This window comes from Eumetopias jubatus, unplaced genomic scaffold (assembly GCF_037043125.1).
Source record: "Eumetopias jubatus isolate StellerSeaLion01/CBP00866 unplaced genomic scaffold, mEumJub1_p1.0 scaffold_11, whole genome shotgun sequence".
Classification (NCBI taxonomy): Eukaryota; Metazoa; Chordata; class Mammalia; order Carnivora; family Otariidae; genus Eumetopias; species Eumetopias jubatus.
In genome coordinates, this window is record NW_028274817.1 from 46,731,552 (window position 1) to 46,753,960 (window position 22,409).

Sequence of the window (22,409 nt, forward strand, 5' to 3'; positions counted from 1 at the left end):
GCCTAAATGCTCCCATAAAACGGCACAGGGTTCTGGATTGGATAAAAAGGCAGGACCCATCCATATGCTGTCTACAAGAGACTCATTTTGAACCTAAAGATATATCCAGACTGAAAGTGAAGGGATGGAGATCCATCTTCCATGCCAGCGGACCTCAAAAGAAAGCTGGGATAGCAATTCATATGTCAGACAAATTAGATTTTAAACTAAAGTCTGTAGTTAGAGACACAGAAGGACGCTATATCATTCTTAAAGGGTCTATCCAACAAGAAGATCTAACAACTGTAAATATCTATGCCACCAACATGGGAGCAGCCATCTACATAAGCCAACTGTTAACCAAATTAAAGAGTCATATTGATAACAATACGTTAATTGTAGGAGACCTCAATACTCCACTCTTAGCAATGGACAGATCATCTAAGCAGAAAATCAAGGAAACAAGAACTTTGAATGACACACTGGACCAGATGGACCTCAGAGATATATGTAGAACATTCCACCCTAAAAGAACAGAATACTCATTCTTCTCAAGCACACATGGAACTTTCTCCAGAATAGACCACATACTGGGTCACAAATCAGGTCTCAACTGATACCAAAATATTGAGATTATTCCCTGCATATTCTCAGACCAAAATGCTTTGAAACTGGAACTCAATCACAAGAAAAAAATTAGAAGAAATTCAGACACTGGAAGCTAAAGACCACTCTGCTCAAGAATGTTTGGGTCAACCAGGAAATCAAAGAAGAACTTAAACAATTCATGGAAATCAATGAGAACAAAAACACATTTGTCCAAAAGCAACCTTACCCCCCCTAAGGGGGAAATACATAGCCATCCAAGCCTCACTCAAAAAAATAGAAAAATCCTGAATTCACCAACTAACTCTACACCTTAAAGAACTAGAGAAAAAGCAACAAACAATGCCTAAGCCACGCATTAGAAGAGAAATAATTAAAATTAGAGCAGAGATCAATGAATTAGAAACCAGAAACACAGTAGATGAGATCAACAAAACTAGAAGTTGGCTCTTTGAAAGAATTAATAAGATCGACAAACCACTGGCCAGACTTATCCAAAAGAAAAGAGAAAGGACCCAAATTAATAAAATTATAAATGAAAGGGGAGAGATCACGACTAACACCAAGGAAATAGAAACAATTATTAGAAATTGTTATCAACAACTATATGCCAATAAACTGAGCAATCTGGATGAAATGGATGCCTTCCTGGAAACCTATAAGCTGCCAAGACTGAAACAGGAAGAAATTGACAACCTGAATAGGCCAATAACCAGTAACAAGATTGAAGCAGGGATCAAAAACCTCCCAAAAAACAAGAGTCCAGGGCCTGATGGATTCCCTGGGGAATTCCACCAAACATTCAAAGAAGAAATAATACCTATTCTACTGAAGCTGTTTCAAAAAATAGAAACAGAAGGAAAACTTCCAAACCCATTCTATGAGGCCAGCATTACCTTAATCCCCAAACCAGGCAAAGACCCCATCAAAAAGGAGAATTTCAGACTGATATCCTTGATGAATAAGGATTCCGAAATCCTCAACAAAATCCTAGCTAATAGGATCCAACAATACTTTAAGAGAATCATCCACCACGATCAAGTGGGATTTATCCCCAGGATGCAAGGGTGGTTCAACATTCTCAAATCAACCAATGTGTTAGAACACATTAATAGGAGGGAGAAGAACCATATGGTCCTCCCAATTCATGCAGAAAAAGCATTTGAAAAAATACAACATCCTTTCCTGATTAAAATTCTTCAGAGTATAGGGATAGAGGGAACATTCCTCAAGTTCATAAAATCCATCTATGAAAAACCCACAGCGAATATCATCCTCAATGGGGAAAAGCTGAGAGCCTTTCCCTTAAGATCAGGAACACATCAAGGATGCCCACTCTTGCCACTATTGTTCAACATAGTACTAGAAGTCCTAGCAACAGCAATCAGACAACAAAAAGAAATAAAATATATTCAGATTGGCAAGGAAGAAGTCAAACTCTCTCTTTTCGCAGACGACATGATAATTTATGTGGAAAACCCAAAAGACTCCACCCCCAAATTACTAGAACTCATACAGCAATTCAGTAATGTGGCAGGAAACAAAATCAATGCACAGAAATCAGTTGCTTTCTTATACACTGACAATGCAACTGTAGAAAGAGAAATTAGAGAATTGAATCCATTTACAATAGCACCAAAAACCATAAGATACCTCGGAATAAACTTAACCAAAGAGGTAAAGGATCTATACTCTAGGAACTACAGAACGCTCATGAAAGAAATTGAAGAAGACACAAAAAGATGGAAAAATATTCCATGCTCATGGATCAGAAGAATAAACATTGTTAAAATGTCTATGCTACCCAGAGCAATCTATACCTTCAATGCCATCCTGATCAAAATTCCAATGACATTTTTCAAAGTGCTGGAACAAACAATCCTAAAATTTGTATGGCATTAGAAAAGACCCCGAATCGCCAAGGAAATGTTGAAAAAGAAAAACAAAGCTGGGGACATCATGTTGTCCGATTTCAAGCTATATTACAAAGCTGTGATCACCAAAACAGCCTGGTACTGGCACAAAAACAGACATATAGACCAATGGTACAGAATAGAGAACCCAGATATGGACCCTCAACTCTATGGTCAAATAATCTTTTATAAAGCAAGAAGAAATATGCAATGGAAAAAATCCTCTTCAATAAATGCTGCTGGGAAAATTGGACAGCCACATGCAGAAGAATGAAACTCGACCATTCTCTAACACCATACACAAAGATAAACTCAAAATGGATGACAGACCTCAATGTGAGACAGGAATATATCAAAATCCTAGAGGAGAACATAGGCAGTAACCTCTTTGACATCACCCACAGCAACTTCTTTCAAGATACATCTCCAAAAGCTAGTGAAACAAAAGCAAAAACGAACTTTTGGGACTTCATCAAGATAAAAAGCTTCTGCACAGCAAAGGAAAAGGTCAACAAAACAAAGAGGCAACCCACAGAATGGGAGAGGATATTTGCAAATGACACTACAGATAAAGGGCTGGTATCAAGATCTGTAAAGAACTTCTCAAACTCAACACCCAAAAAACAAATAATCAAGTCAAAAATTGGGCAGAAGATATGAAAATACACTTCTCTGAAGAAGACATACAAATGGCTAACAGACACATGAAAAAATGTTCATCATCATTTTCCATCAGAGAAATTCAAATCAAAACCACATTGAGATACCACCTTACCCCAGTTAGAATGGCAAAAATGGACAGGGAAAGAAACAACAAATGTTGGAGAGGTTGTGGGGAAAGGGAAACGCTCTTACACTGTTGGTGGGAATGCAAGTTGGTACAGCCACTTTGGAAAGCAGTGTGGTGTTTCCTCAAAAATTTAAAAATAGAGCTACCCTATGACTCAGAAATTTCACTCCTGGGTATTTACCCCAAAGACACAGATGTAGTGAAAAGAAGGGCCATATGCACCCCAATGTTCATAGCAGCAATGTCTGCAATAGCCAAACTGTGGAAAGAGCTGAGATGCCCTTCAACAGATGAATGGATAAAGATGTGGTCCATATATACAATGGAATATGACCCAGCCATCAGAAAGGATGCATACCCAACTTTTACATCAACATGGGTGGGACTGGAGGAGATTATGCTAAGTGAAATAAGTCAAGCAGAGATAGTCAATTATCATTTGGTTTCACTTATTTGTGGAACATAAGGAATAGGATGGAGGACATTAGGAGAAGGAAGGGAAAAATGAAGGGGGAGGAATCGGAGGGGGAGATGAACCATGAGAGACTATGGACTCTGAGAAACAAACAGAGTTTTAGAGGGGATGGGGGATTGGTTAGCCAGGTGATGGGTATTAGGGAGGGCATGTACTGCATGGAGCACTGGGTGTTATACGAAAACAATGGATCATGGATCACCACATCAAAAACTAATGATGTAGGGGCACCTGGGTGGCTCAGTCGTTAAGCGTCTGCCTTCAGCTTGGGTCATGATCCCAGAGTCCTGGGATCGAGCCCCGCATCGGGGTCCCTGCTCAGCAGGAAGCCTGCTTCTCCCTCTCCCACTCTCCCTGCTTGTGTTCCCTCTCTCGGTGTGTCTCTCTCTGTCAAATAAATGAAATCTTAAAAAAATAAAAATAAAAAAATAAAGTATGGGATACTATTTAAAAAAAACTAATGATGTATTGTATGGTGACTAACATAACATAATAAAAAAATAAAATAAAAATACAAAAATACAAAAAAAAGAACAAAACTTCTAGAGCCCTATTTCTTTCGCTCCCTTGTGTAACCTTAGTATAATTACTGCTTACCTCATTCATGACAGAAATCAGGGACAATAGCCCAAACTGCCTGTGTCAGCAGACTATGAGTAGATGGGCAATGCAAAAGTCTTACTAGTGTAAGTTGATGAGCATAAGGGTGGACTAACCGGTTTTCCTCTGACATTCATTCCTCCACTTACCCCTCTCCAAATTCTTAGATCTGATGCTCTGCAACTCTAGGTGACTGACCAGATGAGTTGCCTCATAAGGTGCCAAGATATAGGAGTAACAGTAGTTCTGTGGTATCTGGGACTCTTCACTAGGACTAGACTAGGGCCTGGCCTTTGGCCCTTTTTTGATATACATTTATTAGATGTAGTAGCTGATACCCCCAGGAAACAGGAGTAAGTATACCTAGATTTCTGAGAGGGATGAATGACTACTATAGAAAAGGACAACAAATTGAAAATATATGCCATTCAATGCAGAATTATTGGAATGGATGGGCTAATAATTTAAAATATACAAGGTAAATATACTTAAATATTTAAGGTAATAAGTTAGTAATATGAAATAAGATAAGATAATTTTAAAGGATCAGATGAAAAATATTAGCCATAAAATATATATTGATCTACATATTTACCATTTCTGACACTCTTCATTTCTTTGTGCAGACCTCAGTTTCCATGTCATAGCAATTTACTTCAACCTAAAAATATTCTCTTATCATTTCTTTTCAAATATATTTTTATTTTAGAATAGATTCAGATTTATGAAAAGTTGCAAAGATAGTATGGAGAGTTTACATATACCCTGCATTCTGTTTCCCCTACTGTTAACATCTTACATTAGTATGGCACAATTGTCACAACTAATGAACTAATATTGATACATTGTTAACTAAAGTCCATACTTTTTTTATTTCCTTCGTTTTTAATCTAATGTCTTTTTTCATTCCCAGAAACACATTTAAGATACCATATTACATTTACCTATCCTGTCTCTTTAGGTCCCTCTTGGCTGTGATGGTTTCTCAGACTTTGTTTTTGATGACTTTGACCGTTTTGAGGAATACTGGTCAGGTATTTTGTAGATTGTCCCCCATTTGGGTTTGTATGATGTTTTTCTCATGATTAGACTAGGTTATGTATTTTTGGGAGGAAGTCACAAAATGTCCTTCTTGTCACATCATATCATGGGTACATGCTATCAGCATGATTTATCACTGATGATATTAACCTTGATCATCTGTCTGAGGTAGTGTTTGTCAGGTTTCTCCACTATAAAGTTACTCTTTCTCCTCTTTTTCCTTACTGTTCTCTTTGGAAGGGAGTTATTTTGTGCAGCCCACATTTGAGGAGTGGGGAATTATGCTTCACCTCCTTGATGGGAGACTATCTACATAAATTATTTGGAATTCTTTTATATGGGAGGTTTATTATGAGTATATTATCCTCCATTTATTTATTTACTAAATCTTTTATTAACACCAATATGGACTTATGGAAATTTATTTTACACTTTGGGTTATAATCTAATACTACTTTATTCTCTTTTTCACATCACTCCAACTTTGGCCCCTGGGAGCTCTTTCAATTGATTGCTGTGTCTCTTTGACATGACCCCATCATTTTTTTTTCTAACACTTTCTTACTTTCTGGTATTACAAGATGCTCCAGGCTCATTCTGTCTATTTCCATTTTCAATCTTAGAGTCTGCCATTTCTCCAAGGAGCCCTGGTTCCTTTTATTGCAGAATGATATTAGAAACTAAGATCTGGGTACTGGGTGTAGTGTTTCTTTTTGTGCAGGTTTGCTGATGACAAATTCTCTCAGCTTTTGTTTGCCTGATAAAGTATTTATTTGGTCTTTATTTTTGGAGGTTCCCCACCTTGGATATAGAATTCTTTTCCAGCTTATATTCTTTCTAACAAGAAGTAAGTACTCATTCTTATCTTTATTCCTGTATATGTAAGGTATTCTTATTCTTCCTCTGGCTGCATTTAGGAACTTTTTTTCTGTATCAATTTCAGCATCTTGATTATGATGTGCCTATACATAATTTTCTTTGTGCTTATACTGCTTGGGTTTGTGGAATTTTTTGGATCTGTGAATTCACAGTTATTATCAAATAGGAAAACTTTCAGCCGTTATTTCTTCAAATATTTTCTCTGAACCTCCATTCTGGGACTCCAATTACTTATAGGTTAGACTACTTGATATTGACCCACATGTCACTAAGGCTCTGTTCATCTTTTTTCAACTTTTCATCCCCTTCTTGTGCTTCGATTTGGATAGTTTCCACTGCTGCATCTAAAAATGTACTCATTTTCTACAGCGTCTAATTTGCTGTCAATCCTACTCAGTGAAATTTCCATTTCAAATATTATATTTTCACCTCTAATTCTTTCCTTTGGTCCTTTCCTATAGTTCTCATTTCTTTCCTCATTATAGCAATATTTTCCTTTAACCTATGACCTTTCCTTTAACCTTTAACCTTAATATTTTAATAGGTATTCTAAATTTTTTGTCTGCTAATTCCATCCTCTCTGTCATTTCTGTGTCTTTTTTTGTGTCTGATATTTCTCCTGGTTATGGGTCATATTTTCCTGCTTCTTCACGTGTATAGTAGTTGTTTATTGGATGCTGAATATTGTGATGTTTTATTGTTGAGTGCCTGGATTTTATTGTTTTATCTTAAAGAATGTTGAGTCTTGTTTTGGGAGGCAGTTAAATCACTTCCAGATCAGCCTTAAACTTTCAAGGCTTGTTTGTAAGTTTTGTTATGGCAGGCTTAGGATAGCCTTTACTGTAGGGCTAGGTTAGCTATACTACTAATGTGTGATCATCCTGGGGTCTCTACTTAAGTGCCTGGGTACTCTACAACATTTTTTTGCTCTGGCTGGCTGGAAAGCAAACATTTCCTAGTCCTGTATGAACTCTGGGAATTGTTCACCTTCCAGCTCTCCAGCAGTTGTTCTTTGCCCATCCTCACTGGAATTTCATGCTATGCATGCACAACTCAGTATGTATCAAAGACTAAAGGGAATTCCTATGCCAATTTCTGTAGTTCTTTCTTTGTATAGGTCTCTCTTCTCTAGTACTCTGCTCCACTAATTATAGCTGCCTCAGTCTCCCTGAATTCTGATCTCTGACCTCAAATCAGCAAGATCACTGTGTTCTGCTTGGACTTTCCATCCATATGCTGTTGTCCAGAAATTGCTTCTAGGCAGCAAGCTGAGACAATCATAGAGATTACCTCATTTGTTTCTCTTTCAAAAATCAGTCTTGCACTGCCTGTTGTCTATTGTCTGAAAACAGTTGTCTCCTATATTTTGCTTAGTTTTCTAGTCATTTATGGTAGGAGGGCAAGTCCAGTGACAGTTACTCTATCATGAGTGTGAGTGGAAATTCTATTCATAAAAGTATAATAATTGAAATAAAAAATATGACTGATGGAATCAATCCCAGGATAAATTTAGCTAAAGAAAAAATTGGTGAGTTAAAGATAAAATTGAAGAACTTTCCCAGAAGGTAGTAGGAAAAGATAAAGAGATAGAAAATATGAAAGAAAATCCATAGGATATGGAAGATGAAAATAAAATTCCAATATCAAATAAAAGGAGTCCAAGAAATAGACAAAATCAAAAGTAGGAAGAAGTAGTTACTTTAAGAAATAATGGAAATAAATTTTCCAGAATTGAAAAATAATGAAAGACTTAATGTAGTAAAGAGCCATAGAGTGTCAAACAGGAGAGAAAAGGAAAACCTATACTAGATACTCTATAGTGAACATTAAGAGCATCAAAGAGAAAATTCTGAGTGTCCTGAAAGAACAAAGAATGCACCTACAAAGTATCAAGAATCAGGTAAATCTCAGACTTTTCAATAGCAGCATTAGTTGTAAGAAGAAAATGAAGTATCATTGGGGAGATTAATAGGTGAGCTTCACAGAGAAAAAGCCTGGGAGGGAGGGGAAACCAGAGGAAGAACTGAATTAATTGGTAACTGATTAAAAGCCTCCACAGCTATAGTTTAATGGTACAAAAGTTTTGTGCATATCTTCCAGGACAGAAAATTAGGCATGATATTCCCCCACTGGATGATCTTTCTCCTCTGGGGTTAAAAGAATAATTTCATCTTGCATTTGTATTACATTTTATACGTTTAAAATTATAGTAATACTTACTATCACATTTGGACATTTTTGGAACAGAAAGCTCAAGTGTTACTGTGTTCAAGTAGCATTTTTTGTCTTATTGTATAGACCAGAATGCTGAAACCCATTAAAGTCATGCCATGGATTGCTCACAGAGCCAAACCTAAACCCCTACATCTCTAACTCCCACATTTCTGCTGTTTCTTCAGCATAGTGAAAGAGCATGAAAGCTCAGGTGATCTGGGTGGATTGTCAACTGATTTGTCAAATGGATCTTGCTTAGAAAGGCCTTTTGGCAAGGAGTAGGCATTCTCAAATGAAAGGTAATTGTGCCATCCATGAGAAGGCTGTATTTGGCTTATGTACCATGATTGTCCTCAGCTCTGAGATATGATCCAATAATGAAAAAACATCTCTTTTCCCACTTGGAGTTCTTGTTAGTCATTTATGTGGATAAGGTTTTATTGGATAATTATTGTAAATGTGGAACACATGAAGAGTGGTTCCAATTGCATTTTTAGAGCATAAATGTATGATAATGAATTTCATGGCAACTCATACAAATTTCCTTGTCTTGAAAGCTACCAGCAGGAGAGACATTACTGTCTGTCAGAGAAATGACAGAGAGGAAGAAACCCTTCTAATTTCTCCTTCTTAAATATGAAGTGTCTCTTTCCCATGGAGCTCATAAAGGCCTTTCATGTTGTCAGCTATACATAAGCATTGTTTTTACCAACTACCTTAAGGTTCTAAAAGTATCAATGAAGGAACAAAAGGACCATAAAAATTCTCAGAAGCTGACTGAACACTACAATCTCAACACCTCCTAATTAGGAGGGGAATGGAATCATGAATGCAGCAGTGTGTCAGCCTTATAGCTAGTCTCCTTTTTGGTAGGGTGATGAGCTTCAGAACCTGCTCCATCAATGTAGAATGTGGTCTCCTGCTTTGTAACTAAAGATGTACTCTGTGAGAATCTGGAAACCCCTGTCTCCACTAGACACACACACACATACACATAACATAACACACACATACATATACACATACACACACACACACTCCCTCTCTAGCAGAACCTTCATGCTATAAAAGCACAGCCCTTGCATAGACCATTGAAAATTAAAACAGAAATAAGGACGGATGGGGTCTGAACTGTATGTTAGGAAATTTCAGAGTCCTGTGTATCAAAATTGTAAACAAAACAAATACAAAACCTGATCTAATATTGAAGTCTAAAATGGGAGTTCCAGAGTGCCCTTCCAAAGATTAGGAGCCACTCAATTTGCCCCTAGAAGAAGGGGCCCCAGAAGAACCTTACTCAGAAAAATGTCCCCACATAACTCCACCCAATCTCATTCAGAGAATAAATGCTCCAGAGTATCCCAGGAGATGCCAAGGAAGATGGTGGCAATTGACTGTGAGATGGTGAGCACAGGACCCAAGGGGCATGTCAGTACCTTGGCTTGATGTAGCATTGTCAATTATCATGGAGATGTGCTTTATGATGAGTACATTCTCCCCTCCCCCCATTGTAGACTACTGGACCAGATGGAGTGGCATCTGGAAGCAGTACATGATGAATGCTGCACCCTTCAAGATCGCTCAAAGCCAGATCTTAAAGATACTCGCAGGGAAGACAATGAAGACAGTGGGGGCATGCCACCCACAACTTCAAAGCCCTTCAGTACTTCCACCCCAAGTCCCTCACCCACGACACCTCCCATATCCCTCCCCTCCCCAGCCGGAAGGCCCACTGCTTGAAGAATGCCACCATGTCTCTGAAGTGTCTCACCAAGAAGCTTCTGAATCAGGACATGCAGACTGGGAAAAGTGGACATTCGTCTGTGGAAGATGCTCAGGGCACCATGGAGCTGTACAAGTTGGTTGAAGTGGAATGGGAACAGCACCTGGCCCACAATCCCCCCAAAAGACTAGCAGCAGTGGGGACGCTGGCAATGTGGGGAGGCAGAGGGAGCATGGCAGCCAGGAGAAACAGGGCTGTGGACCAGTGGACAGCTCTACCAGCTTCACCTCTCTGCAAGCTTGAAGTGTGAGGGAGAAAGAGGCTCCACCCTAGACTTAATATCCATTGAAATTTCACCTCAGGTGTTGTTTTCTGTGTCTCGTTAAGTATCCCATGGAAGGAGAAAGCCTCTACATCAGACTCAGCCCTATGCTATTTACCTTTTAAATGGTGCTAAACACAGATCCCAGGGTGTTTGCTCCAGTCAGGCCTTTTGATTTTCAAGGGGCAGAGCATACTGGGAAATGTAGTTTCTCAAACTGCCTTATCACTAGGGTGGCCCCATGTCTCATTTTATGCCTTTTGTTCTCAAGTAATTAGCAACATCATTTCACTTTCAGAAGTACCCTGGTTGGTTGATCACACCGTATCACAGACTCTGATTTTGGCTCAGAGTCTCCACCTAGTCTGTTTTAGGATATCGCCTCTTCTTCCCTCCTTGACTTACAGAAGAACCATTCCTGGTAAGATTCAGTTCTCCTTCAGGTTGCAAGGCAGTAGAGGTAAGAGAGCATGACTTGGAAATCAACTTTTCTGATTTAGGAAAACAGCCTCTTTCCTAAAGTAATAAAGGATTTATTTAATTTACATCCTACTTGGTAGGTTAAAAAAGAATTTAGAGTGTTTTCATGGTTTTTGGTTACTTTGCTAAACCAAACCTCTAAAAACTCAAATTATTCCCTTGATAAATTTTTATAATGGAAAATAAAATAAAATAAAGCTCCAAATGTAAAAGGTAATTAAAGTGGGCCAAAGAAAATGAGCCATATGCATAGGTGAGTCTGAAAATCTTTTAGGAATAGCTAATTTATATGTTAATACCCTTTGCAATTTTAAGATTTGAATTTTATTCTGCTTTACACTTGAAGCAGTGTTTTTTATTTCAATCAGGACCGTTTGGGTATATAATTTATTACTGGATTTAGAAGAAAATGTAAAACTCTTGCAGAGTCTGGCTAGCACCAGCTGAATTTTGTATCTTTCTTTTTAAACCCCAAAGTTGCTTACTTGAGTTACAGGCTAGATTGCCTTTGGTAAAACAATGTAGCTGGCAAAGTTAGTTTTTGGACCCCCCTCCCCCAGCTTCCTTACTGTCTCCAACTTTCTCTTTGTGTTATCTGCCCTCCTCCTTCCCTCCCTTCTCCCCCCCACCTTCCCTTCACCTGTTCTCTTTTTTCCTTCTTATTAATATCTGCTCTGAGGAGTCACTCTAATATAATTATTTATGACTTAGTATGGATTTAAATCAACTTTCTTCCCTCTCATACAGAGCATCCCTCTAAGCTTATCTCCAATTATGAAATTAAAGACTTTGTCTCTTATTAAAGAGATTTCAGGCTTCATCCAGCTTATGGGGAAGGTAGATTTTTGGCCACCAGACCTTAGGCATTTCAGAAATTGATGGATGATTGTACCACTCCAAATACTTAACAGAGGCTAGTACACCTAGTAGCAGTTCAATGAGAATTTGCTAATTGGATAAGTGGTTATCTACCCCTCCTACCAATAAAGCTTTAGCTGTTTGGCCTTTTCTTTGGCTTTTCAATGTATCCAGATTGGTATTGTGGGGCTTGGGCACATTGTGGGTCCTGATATTATACTGGAGTTTGATAATGAAGAAGGTTACAATATTTGAGAAGATTGAATCTTGAAGGATAATTCAATGAGCAGTCACAGGACAGAATCAGAAAGTTAAACAGACATATAGAATCTTCCAGAATTGAAAACTGTCGAAATTGCTGGAAGATTAGATCATATTAGTCATTTGCTGTAAACCTGCTCCGGCTGTACCTTCAAAGAACAGTTTATTTCCTGACTGTCAGTCAACTGTGGCCTGATTAGAGGGAGCAGGATCTGAGGAGGTCAGAGTCTGGGCTCTGGAGTCATTTTTGATGAGTTTTTCTTTTGCTTAAAACACAGCAGGAAAAGCATATGCAAGGTGGAGAAGAGATTTACATGTTTTTTCCTTATTGCTTGCATGAAGCTTATATTTCCATTTAAAATCTTTTCAAGGAAAGCTCTTGGAAAAATTGACCCCTGAAGCAAGCATTATTTAGAGTTTGGGAAGTGGCTTTCTGGCAAGGTGTAGGTTTGAATGTGATTAGCAGACAAACCTTGTGCTGGGACTCTTGGCTTCTGCTGGCTGGCGTTCATCCATACACCACCCAGCCTTCTCTGTTTCTGCTACTGCTAGAAATATCCCTGCTACCGTTCAGACATTCTCCAGTACATTCCCAAACCTTCCTTAACTGTATCTCAGAGTGGCTCACCTTCTATGCATACAAACCAATCATTGTAATTTTCCCTAAGAAATTCTGGGAGGAGGAATTGGTGGTTGAATTGGATGAGAATATTTCTGCTCTAATCACCAAGCCTATCTTAATGATGTAAGGACAATTTCTACCAGCTTTGGGGGAAGAAATTAGAAGAAAAAAGGGGTGCTTTGCTCTCCCCTTGACAGAGGTAATTGCCTTAACTGCTATGCAACTTTTCATTCTTGACCTCTTACACTCCCATTCCTAAGAAACCCCTGAGTTGCTCTCTTTTTTGGCCTCATACTGTTTTTCAATAGGTTAAGGTTACAACTGTTAATACGCTAGGACTTTTGCTCCAGGGCTGTCAAACTGCCCTTTTCAAGTCTGTAAAATTTGTTTAGCAATTAAAAGAGATATGAAATCTCATATATTCATGTAAGTAGCTCTTCCTTTCATGTTTTTGCCTAGCTATAACTGGAGATGTTTTTAAACTACAAGCTTTTCATTAAGTAGAAAATATAATTATTGAGGGGAAGGGCAAGATGCTCCTAGTGACCTGTCTAAAGAATCCCTTTAACTAATGACAACTTCTCTCAAATGAGAGCAAGAATTGAACTGATTCTGAACAATATGAGGGCAGGACAATAAAATCAGGAAAAAATTAAGAATAACATCACTGCCCTAATAAGTAGTTTTCTGCTGTGAAAGCTTGCAAGCACTTTATTTAAGGCTTATTTGGAAATATAAAAGCCATTGCATTCTAGGCTCAGTAAGGCAAAATGATAATGGTGAACAATCTTAAAGATCTTTCAGTAAGAAGAAGGCTTACTGGAATGTTTAAGAATTTGTAGCATCATTTGAAATAAAATTTCATTTAATATAGTTCAAAATCTCATTCCAGTGAGCTTCAAATAAGTATCCATATGACTAATACAACTTTCTTTAACCAGGACCCTTGATTAACCAAACCTTTTCTAAATCGTATTTTTGCAGAAAGAGGTGTACAGAAGATAATCATGTTCTAGTCTTTTAAAAAATAGCATTTCTAGTACACTGTGGGTTCACTATGGGTTAAATACAATCTTTTAAGTCTTTTACAGCTACATCACTAGACTGGGCTGATGCCATTGATGGTTGGAAAGATGACTCCAAGACCCAGCAATATCTTTAATCTTCAAATATTAAATTTTGTTCACTAATGTAACTTATATACTCTACTCACTAAGGCAGGAAATTGGACTCATAGGATTTCCAGCCATAAATTTTGAAAAATAATAGGGTTTCAGGTTAACCCCCAGGTACCCAGACAAAAAACAGCCACAGTATTTTATTCTCAGACCCAGTGAAAAAAGGATTGGGCATGATGATGTGTTATTGTATTGAAAGTAGCCAAAAATGATTGCCTATGGTTTGGAAATTATTTTGTTTTAGAGTAAATTCGTGGTACTAGAAACTGATCTAGAGTGTTTGTTGTTACTCACTATATGCAGCCACCCAGACCAGAGGGTGACCTTAACATGGTAAATGCTTTAAAATATTTTTTTGTCTAAATAGAAGAACGAGCTGTATCCTATATATTTTTAAGATATTAAACCTATTTTTGTTGCCAGTTGCTCCTGATAATCTGTTTCCTTTTTGTCTTGTACTCCTACTCATTGAATCAATTGAACTTGTTGCTTCAGGGGAAGACAGATATGACCTGGAACAAATGTATCATTGCTCATCCCTGAGTTTCAGACTGCAATTTTTTAGTGCATTGTGAGATAATAGTTTCAAAAGCCAGGCTTTGATGAGGGTAAAGATTCCCTTTACATACTAAGAGAAAAATGTGGTGGTGTGAAAATAGTAGTTCAGCATCAGCCATTGTGTAGAGAGGATGGGAGATACTAACATAAGGGAAGTTTCTGCCACTCAGGAAACCAAAACCATTTTGGTGCTTGGAGGATCTTGAAGATACATTTGGGGAGGGATGTACTTACTCTTAAGATGCTTATCCCACACTCTGGGCCACAGAAGGGGCTGGTATTGCTTTTCCTGTTCATAAATCTTGGAGGGGATCACATGGTGCCCTGTATCAACACAAAGTATCCATAGTTGAGTAGAAATGGCACCATGGCATGATAAAGCAAAGAGGTCTGGAGATAGTGTACCTGAAGAGCTGTAAAACAGATCTTAAGTTCTCATGTGCCCTGGTGGGGGATAGAAGAGTAAAGAAAATATAGGTGGCTCAGAACAGGCCTGGGGTTAGAAGAAGTGGATGCTGAGTGCAGGAATCTTACCATCAGAGTAATGGCAAGGTTCATGATCATTAGCAGTAGCTCCCAACATGATTCCTCAAAAGCCAGGTGGCCCTGAGACACTATGCTGTGGTCATTTATGCAAGGTACACAAAGATCAGGTATGGTTAGAGGCAAACTTGGCAGAAGTCAGAAAGGAATCAGAGACCAACATGCAATACAGAGGTTCTTTCTCCAGTGCAATGAGATTATATAAGCTTTCCTCTGCACCCCAATGCCATCTTGAGGAAGAAGAGAAGATATTTTGAAGACAATAGAGGCAGCCCTAACAGGAAGTTTGAATTTTAAATTGATTGAATATTAACCTGACAGATACTGGAAGAATTAGGGCTCCAAAACAAAATGAAGTCAGATAGAGAACATTAGGTTGATTTTTTTTTTTTGTAACTGAGTCATTGTGTAAATTTGTACTTCCTCTAACAAATGCATTCTCTAATTCTTTATTGACTAAGGCAAGACTCATCTGCCTTTTCAACTCAGCACTGTCTTACTTTTTATTTATTTTCTAAGTCTTCCTTTATATTTATTTTTTCCAGCTCTATTGAGGTATAATTGGCAAATAAAATATATATACATTTAAGGTATACTGTGTAAAGATTTGATATATGTATACATTGTGAAATGATTACCACAAGCTACCTAACACATCCATCACCTCACATAATTACTTTTGTGTGTGAAAACACTTAAGATCTATTTCTTAGCAAATTTCAGGTATACAATACAATATTATTACCCAGGCTGTGTATATATAGTCACCATGCTATATATTAGATCTCCAGAACTTATTAATCTTATAACTGAAATTTTTACCCTTTGACCAAGATCCTTTACCCTGCTCCCCCTAGTCCTTGGCAACCACCATTCTTCTGTGTGCTTCTTTGAGTTCAAAAGTCTTCCTTTTTATATAGTTACTCTGGGGAAAATACGAAGGGGAATGAAATGACAAGAGAGAAGTTCTTTATTAAAATGCAGATTCCTCTGGAAGTAGTTACACCTTAAAGTTGTAGCAATTAATACTAAATTATTACTTAACAAAAGAATTGTCCATTAACACCTCAGTAGAGGTTTGGGGGGATAATAAAGACTAGGCAGTTTAGAGAAGGTGGTTAAGAAGGAATTAAGAAGTGGGGCACTTGGGTGTCTCAGTCGGTTAAGCATCTGCCTTTGCTCAGGTCCTGATCCCAGGGTCCTGGGATTGAGCCTCATCTCAGGCTCTCTGCTCAGTGGGGAGTCTGTTTTTCCCTCTGCCCCTCCCCCTACTCATGCTGTCTCCTGCACTTTCTCTCTCAAATAAATAAATAAAATCTTTAAAAAAAGAAGGAATTAAGAAGTAGGTATAGTTTTCTTTATATACCTGAGGTTGCTTGGATAGTATTTATTACTTGGTTCTTAATACACAGGAGAGGACTTGTTATTAAGGCAATACTATGAGGTAGTTAAGAGCACAGGCTTTGGAGTGAGACAAGCATGGGTTCAAATACCAGCTGTGTCATCTTGAACAAGTAACCTAACCCATTTTAGCTGCATTTTTTCTCATCTGTAAAATGGGGGAAATACTGTGTATGGCAAAATTTTGCTGTAAGGAATAAGTGCAATCTGAAAACTTCCAAAATAATATCTGAAATGCAATAGTTGCTCCGTAAGTGTTTGTTCCCTATCCCTTGTCAAACTGTGTTGGATATCTTCCTTTTGCCTCTTTATCCTTTTCTATCCTACTCTGTGTTCTGGAAAACTGACCTGTATAGATTCCATCTCTGGATTTCCTTGTTCTCTGGCTTCCTGGTGGGTTAGATCAATGGAGAGCACTAGTAGGAGATCAGAGGGAGGAAAATGAAGTTCAGGTATTTATTCCTTGAGCTTCCATCCTGCAGGATGCCAAGGGCTGATTAGGTTCCTCAAGGAGGAGTCACAACTCCAGTCAGGAAGTCCTTTCTATGGAAACCTTTCTCTTTCTTTCTGTTGCTTTTTCAGGCCTGAGGTGATAACCCCCCTCTAATCCCTCCCAATACTTAGTTATCTCTTTCTGTGGTTTACTACACCTTTGTAAATAGTATCTTTATTAAACTCTCCTCAAATTATTCAGTTTGAGCATGCCTGCCTGTTTCTTGCTGAGACCCTGACTGGTACATTCTCTTACCATTTCTAAATATCTATGACAAATAGAAGGAAGACACATGCACTCGGTTTGTCTATAAAGGCCTGAATTAGCTGCCCCAGTCCTTCTTTTGAGATGCTGAGCTCCAATGAGGGGACAGTTTGGTCTAGTGAAAACAGTACACAGCAAAGGGTCAGAAGACTTAGAGCTTTACTTTGGTTCTGCTCTTAACTCTCTGAGCTTGGGCAAGTGATATGGCTCCTCTATAGGTCTCAATTCTTCTGTAAAAGGAAGGGATTGAATCAGATGACTTCAATAGTAACTTCTGGTGCTTACTCCACAGTGACTGAAGCTTTACCTGATAGAGTTGTAGCAGACATTCTGTTTTTAAAAGATTTTTTTTTATTTATTAGAGAGAGAGAGCAAGCACAAGCAGGGGAAGGGGTGGAGGGAGAGGGAGAGGCAGGCTCTTCACTGAAGAGGGAGCCCAAGAGGGGTTGATCCCAGGACCCTGGAAAGGAGACTGATGCATCTCCCAATCTTCCTTAAGAAAGAAAAGAAGAAAAACAAAGTTAAAAAAAAGGAGAAGAAGAAGGAGGGGGGATGAGGGGAGAAAGGAGAAAGAACAAACTTTTACAAATGATAAGTGAAGCTTTTAAGTTTCTAATCAATCTCCTTGCCCTCAGATTGGCAGATTAGGACTCTTGACTTCTGAATGATTTATTATGACTTAAAGTCCATACTTACAACACTTCAGCTTGATTTCTTCACAACAGGAGGCAATGGAAGGAGACAGATGATAGGCAGGAAATAAGACCAGTCACTGCAGAAATGGGAACTTAAATGGTGACTCTTCTATGTGGTCTTGGCAGACGTCAGAATTTTTTGTTGTTGCTATAGTTGTTTGGTTTGGACAGTTTGTGAGAGTAGGGAGAGGAGAGAGGGAGGGGAATATTTACACTCTCCTAGACAAAAAGAACAATCAGGGCATATGGAGAGGCATATAATAGCAAGGAGTGATTTGGAAGAAAGCAGTGAGACTGTGCATTGAGATCTATCATGTTCTAGCCCACTGTGTTGTGGGCTTTATATATGTTATAGCACTTAATCACCACAACAGCTATGTGAGGTAGAGATTATGATAATGTTAAAGAAGAGGAAACAGGCTCAGAGAGGCTAAGAAACTTGCCCAAGTTCACCCAGGTTTATCAGTAAAGGGAAAAACCAACAACATTTGAACGTAGGTTTAGCTGGTTTCAAAGTCTATACTTTTCAGAGACTGCTAAAAACAAGTCAGTTGAAATCCCTACTCTTACCGCCTAGGAACCTACCTCTTAGTGAGGGAGACAGATAATTAACAAGTATGCAAGTAGCAAAATATAATTTTCTGGTAGCCATAAGTGTTTTGAAGAAAATTAAATAGGGAGAAATTGATTGTGAGGTGGTCATAGGTGGTTTCTCTGAGAAAGTGACATTGAAGTTCACTCTAGAATGATTCAGAAACTGGCCTATGAAGGCCAGGAAAAAAGGAAATTTCAGACAGAGGTACAGCAAGGAATAGAAGTGGAGCCAGTTTAACTGGAGAGGGAGAGAAAGAAAGAAGGTGATATAGATAACTGTATATTACAATGAAGGATTTGGCTTTTATTCTAAGAATGATAGTGAGCCACTAGGATCCTCAGCTACTTTCTCCACCAGGTCTTAATGGAAGGATTTCCTGAGAATAAACTTGACGATTTAAGATTCTTAATATAAATCTTAGCTACCTCTCAGATAGAATTAATCAATATCTTTCAAGACAAAAACACTTATTAAATGACAATTTGTATATGGCATAAGATTCCAATTCAGTGGTTGCCACCCCATCTGTGTGTGTGTGTGTGTGTGTGTGTGTGTGTGTGTGTGTGTGTAGAGTGTGGAGGTAAGTGTGGTATGCATTACTACAAGATCTGGAAGGTCAAGGAGGTGGGTGGGAATACCCACAGACCTCAACAGTCTTCAGCCCATCTCCTCTCCAACTTAAGGTACCATAACCACTTCTCCTTACTGCTTGTGGCTATTTCTTGGTCTACCTGCCTGAGTCCCTCCTGAATGAAATTCAGCTTCCAATGAAAATGAAGGGAAGATGTTTGCATGTCTTTGAATCTTACATTGGCAATTCCAGTGAATGCACAGGATGTATTTACATGATGCTGGAAGCATTTACATGGTGCTCGAATTACATAGCTTGTGGAGAGGAAATTGTTTATTCAAACGAAGATTGATAGGGCTGATTTGATTTCTTAATTCAACCCAAGATGATGTGATGGTAGGATATGTAAATAATTTGCTCAGCGATGGAAGATTTCATCTTTCTATTAAAAAAATATAAGGAAATAAGGTGGTTGTACCCAGAGGAGGCAATGAGAGGGCTTCTGCTATGGTAGTTATTGATCTGGGTGCTGGTTACATGAGTGTGTTCAATTTGTGAAAATTCAGTGAGCTGTACACTTATGATTTGTGCTCTTTTATGTATATGTTATACTTCAATAAAATTCTATAAAATGTGAACTAAATGAAATGCAACTCTGAAGGCACTTTCAATATAATAAATCCAGGATAATTAATAAACACTGGAGTAGGAGTTTAGAGACTTAGGTTCAGTATAAGCTCTTCCACTAACTCACATGAATAAGTAATAATGCAGAGGTTTGAGATAGCCCAATAAATGACATCTTTTCTTTTCTTCCTCCAGTTTTGAAGTGATAGAGACAAAGAAGTAAAGCAGGCAGAGATCAAAGAGCTTTATTTCTGATGGAAATGCTAGAGAAAGTGATTTAGATATGTTTACTAAGTGGGCTTCTTAATTCTGAACTTCAGAATTAGGCAGAAATATCCGTTTAGAACCAAGAAATTCAAGAAAACTGTAGGTCTTGCTCAGAAAAGGGATTTCATGGCAGCAAATCGAACAGAGCTCATTCCGTCTAAAAGCAGATAGATCTTTAACATGGTTTGTTCCTGCTCCCAAATCTACCAATCAGAATTCCCTCCTCCTGAGAAGGAAAAAATGAGAGGCTGATGAGAGGTCAACAGTGTTATGCTAATTGATATTTCTCCACTTGCGAACATGCAGCCAAGAGAAGGGGTGTCTCCAGCCTTCCTTAACTAGCAACAAAAACAGCTTCAGCCATGAAGATGATAGCAACTGCCATTTATTGAGCACTTACTATGGTGAAGCACAGGGCAAAGTGTTTACTTTGTGTATTTTTACACAAATACAATGTGTATTTTTACATATATTATCTAAGTGCACTCTCACAATAATCTCAGGAAATAGGTATCATTATTACCTCCATTTTATATATGGAGTAAGCTACCCAAGTCACATAGCCAGGATTCGAACATAGACTCCAAAAGCCATACCCTTAGACATAGCATTAGCATAGTCAAAGGTAGAGACTAGCATTGGGCTGCCACATTTTATTTTTTTAATTATGTTATGTTAATCACCATACATTACATCATTAGTTTTTTAAAATTTTTTATTGTTATGTTAATCACCATACATTACATCATTAGTTTTTGATGTAGTGTTCCATGATTCATTGTTTGCACATAACACCCAGTGCTCCATGCAAAACATGCCCTCTTTAATACCCATCACCAGGCTAACCCATCCTCCCACCCCCTCCCCTCTAGAACCCTCAGTTTGTTTTTCAGAGTCTATAGTCTCTAATCGTTCGTCTCCCCCTCTGAATCCCCCTCTTCATTCTTCCCCTCCTGCTATCTTCTTCTTTTTTTTTCTTTAACATATAATGTATTATTTGTTTCAGAGGTATAGGTCTGTGATTCAACAGTCTTGCACAATTCACAGTGCTCACCATACATAGCACATACCCTCCCCAATGTCTATTACCAGCCACCCCATCCCTCCCACCCCCCACCACTCCAGCAACCCTCAGTTTGTTTCCTGAGATTAAGAATTCCTCATATCAGTGAGGTCATATGATACATGTCTTTCTCTGATTGACTTATTTCGTTCAGCTTTATACCCTCCAGTTCCATCCACGTTGTTGCAAATGGCAAGATTTCATTCTTTTTGATGGCTGCATAATATTCCATTTTATATATATATACCACATCTTTATCCATTCATCTGTCGATGGACATCTTGGCTCCTTCCACAGTTTGGCTATTGTGGACATTGCTGCTATAAACATCGGGGTGTACATACCCCTTTGGATCCCTACATTTGTATCTTTGTGGTAAATACCCAGTAGTGCAATTGCTGGATCATATGGTAGTTCTATTTTCAACTTTTTGAAGAACCTCCATACTGTTTTCCAGAGTGGCTGCACCAGCTCACATTCCCACCAACAGTGTAGGAGGGTTCCCCTTTCTCTGCATCTCCACCAACATCTGTCATTTCCTGACTTGTTAATTTTAGCCATTCTGACTGGTGTGAGGTGATATCTTATGGAGGTTTTGATTTGGATTTCCCTGATGCCGAGCGATGTTGAGCATTTTTTCATGTGTCTATTGGCCGTTTGGATGTCTTCTTTGGAAAAATGTCTGTTCATGTCTTCTGCCCATTTCTTGACTGGATCATTTGTTCTTTGGGTGTTGAGTTTGATAAGTTCTTCATAGATTTTGGATACTAGTCCTTTATCTGATATGTCATTTGGAAATATCTTCTCCCATTCTGTCGGTTGTCTTTTGGTTTTGTGGACTGTTTCTTTTGCTGTGCAAAAGCTTTTTATCTTGATGAAGTCCCAGTAGTTCATTTTTGCCCTTGCTTCCCTTGTCTTTGGCGATGTTTCTAGGGAGAAGTTGCTGTGGCTAAGGTCGAAGAGGTTGCTGCCTGTGTTCTCCTTTAGGATGTTGATGGACTCCTGTCTCACATTTAGGTCTTTCAACCACTTTGAGTCTATTTTTGTGTGTGGTTGGACTGCCACATTTTAAGTCAGTACCACTTACTAGTGTATCCTTGAGCAAGTAACTAAATTGCTCATAGTTTTCACATCAGTAAAGTGAAGATGTTCTTTCCCTTCTCTGGGACTCAATATCTTTACCTGTGACATGTATAGAGTAGATTAACACAGTAGTTCTCAAAGTGTGATTTCTGGACTAGGAGCACCAACATCATTAGGAAACTTGTTCAAAATGATGATTGTGCTGAATCTGAAACTAGTATGTGGTCCAGAAATTTGAAGAATGCCCTTTTTGATGGGGCAAACACACCATTTAGTGTCTTGGGAAGGCCTGGAGGTAAGGCTTCAGT

At 38.4% G+C, this 22,409-nt stretch overlaps 1 pseudogene; it reads left to right on the forward strand.

The window, feature by feature from the left end:
• Nucleotides 1-9,802: 9,802 nt before the first annotated feature.
• LOC114207471 (interferon-stimulated 20 kDa exonuclease-like 2 pseudogene) lies at nt 9,803-10,530 on the forward strand (annotated as a pseudogene).
• The last annotated feature ends 11,879 nt before the right edge of the window (nt 10,531-22,409 follow it).